The sequence below is a fragment of the Haliotis rubra genome, unplaced genomic scaffold (genome assembly GCF_003918875.1).
Source record: "Haliotis rubra isolate DU_JTF1 unplaced genomic scaffold, ASM391887v1 Scf1104, whole genome shotgun sequence".
Classification (NCBI taxonomy): domain Eukaryota; kingdom Metazoa; phylum Mollusca; class Gastropoda; order Lepetellida; family Haliotidae; genus Haliotis; species Haliotis rubra.
This window is the reverse complement of record NW_025765009.1, coordinates 227777-230669: the sequence shown is the minus strand read 5'-3', so window position 1 is coordinate 230669 and position 2893 is coordinate 227777. Positions and strand designations below refer to the sequence as shown.

The 2893-nt window shown below is 38.6% G+C and overlaps 1 long non-coding RNA gene across 1 annotated transcript; it reads left to right on the top strand.

The window, feature by feature from the left end:
• Positions 1 to 365: 365 nt before the first annotated feature.
• Positions 366 to 2550, top strand: LOC124287013. The gene is made up of 3 exons (XR_006901179.1): positions 366 to 530; positions 973 to 985; positions 2200 to 2550. It is a non-coding gene; the product is annotated as an uncharacterized LOC124287013 (long non-coding RNA).
• Positions 2551 to 2893: the final 343 nt, after the last annotated feature.

Here is a 2893-nt window from a genome sequence, read left to right as displayed (position 1 = left end):
ATTTTACAGTACTTTCACCCCCTTTGAGGGTACAGCCACTGACAATTTAAGTTACTAATCTAAACTACATATCATTAAAATACATATATCTACAGAACATATTAATCAAAATTCATTAATTAATCATTTTCTTTTAAAAAACCAAGAATTAAATGAAAATGAACAGTATTAAAAAGATCCTTATCAGTTTTAAGATTGAAATATTTATCCCTTATGATGGAGAATTCAGCGTCACTTTCTACTATACACAACTTGGATATGCTTTTAGTTTATTACATCGTCTGCATTTCTTTATCGCACATACACCGATAGTTTCTGACATCAGCATTTGAAATGTACACCATAATCATTTGAAGATGACAACATGTCAGGTCGCTATGACCTTCATGACACATGTTTCAAAATAACATGGAAATCCCAGTCATAATTCAGTAATCACTTAAAATATCTACCAATAACGACCTGTTCCATTATCATATAAAAACTGGAGGGTGCCAAGCACCTGTTAGTTTTGAACTGGACAGGATGGGGTAAGTAGTAGTATGTTTCAATCTGTAAGACGGGAGGTGGGGTAGCCTAGTGGTTTAAGCGTTCGCTCGTCACGCCGAAGACCCGGGTTCGATTACCCACATGGGTACAATGTGTGGAGGCCCCGCCGTGATATTGCTGGAATAGTGCTAAAAGCGGCGTAAAACCACACTCACTCATTCAATCAATCTGTAAGTAGGGTTTATAAAAAAAGGATTGCTAGAAGCAGCTTCACGGTAATAGGTATGTGTTAAATGCGTTCGAATGGAAATATTTTTCATAATTCATTTCTTGTTATCACCACCCTTTGATTCATATACACATACGAAAGATGTATAGTTTGATACTGGGCTCTCTGTTGAGCTTTGTAGTGAAACTTTTTCTGGAAATTAGTTTGTCGGTTTTTTTATGTTAACAATATATGAGATATTTTCATGATTTCAGGAAAACAAGTTCGGTAAGTTATCATCATCATCATCATCCTCATCATCATCCTCAAAATATTTATATATAGCGCCATTTCCAGTCCAAAAGTGCTGCTCAGTAGCGCTCTCCGAACTCGAGAATGAAAAGTTAGACACTGTATGTTATCTTAAAAAGGTATGTCTTCAGTTTAGATTTGAAAATCTTCAGGTTTTTATAAAACATGTCTTTAAACTACAACAACATATTCCAGTAATATCGAAATAACAACACAGGGTGGACTTTGAATAACTGATTTTATCACATCTGACAAAACTGTTTGCGGTGACTGTCACTATTACACATTACATAATATTGATTGATCCTGCAATCCTAGAAATTGATATTTGTAATAATTTTGCTGTAAATTTTTTTTTCAATTTAAATGAGACTCAAAGAAAATGTTTCGTTTAGTATTGTACACGAGCCATGTCATTTAGTATCTTACTTATATAAGGCACAAAACTATGGAACAGTCCTAAGACCAGTCGTGGCAATGATAAAAAACCATTTGGTTTAAGATTAGATTTGGTGGGGGGTGTGATGGAAGAAGTTTAAACCAACACTGAGTTAACTTTTATAATGTCAAAAAAGCCGTGAGAGGCAACTTAGACTTTTAATATACAAGCAATGTTCGTTTCACCATGTCTTCCTACTTAACATTAAAACGGGTTTTGTCCACCATGTCCAGCACAAACCGTTCAGATTGACGTAAGGCCCATATCGGAATGTCAGAACCATCCATAGTTTGTCTATTTTTACCCGTGTATCTAAAATACGTCAGTATGGCGAACACATTCGTCACCACTCGCCCCTTTCCGTAACCTGCTATTCGGCTTGTCCAGGAATAAAACGAGTTGGTCACGATTGCTTCCATTCGTCACCACTCGCCCTTTCCGTAACCTCCGGCGTGTCCCGGAATAACACGAGTTGGTCACGAACGGGTCATCCTGACAGTCAGCAGAGTTATTGACCTTGCATTTTAATCGGCTGTGCTTGTTAACGTTCACTGAACTGCATTTGATAGACTTGTAGAATCGAGATACAATTGTCATATCATTGTTATCAGATTGACAGGTAGATTGTCACTTCAAGGCGGGCTGTATGACACGTGTTCTATTCCTGCTAGTACACAGAGGAAAACGCTCAGAGACTGGCCATTCCTTACATGTATCAACACTTTAATGGACATTCATACGTTTGTTGTAGAACGAAATGGTTACAAAACAGCCCGTGCCGAGAGCACGGAACACCCGACGCAGATCCTCTAAGAAGGGTTCCTGGGCAATTACGGTAAAAAACGTCTTGACCATAGTCAAGACGAAGACTAAAAAAAAATATACAAGGAACAGTCGGCCATGAAGGGGGTTCAACTGCAACAGAAGATGGAAACCCCAAGGAAACCGGTCTGGAAACCCTAAGAATTATAAATTCACAATTTCAGAAATGAACAGTTTTGAATGATATAATTAATTTTATGTGAATTGATTTTTAGTTAGCAAACATTTTTTCTCGAATTGTATTTAAAAAATGTGTAGAATAAACAAATGTAACTAGTCAGCTTGTCTTTTCTTTTCTCAAATAATCCCCTAATCAGCTTTATTGTTTGTTCAAGTGTCACACTTGACCTGCTCTTTCCTGTGTTTGTGATGGGCCCGACCGGTGGGACAGGATACACTCACCTTTTGTGGCATCATGTGTAACACAAGAACACAAGGCGCAAAGAATGGGTGTTTTTCTTCTCGCAGCAACACTATGCAAAGCAGGGCGAACAGTTATCACAGAGTCAGACACAGGCAACCAGGGGAAGGAGGTGAAGCCAGGCTGACACTGGGCCCGTCCCTCCTTGTCCCAGGCTTGCCTTTCTGCTGGTCTGTCCGCGCTTTGTCCCCTGTCTGCTCTC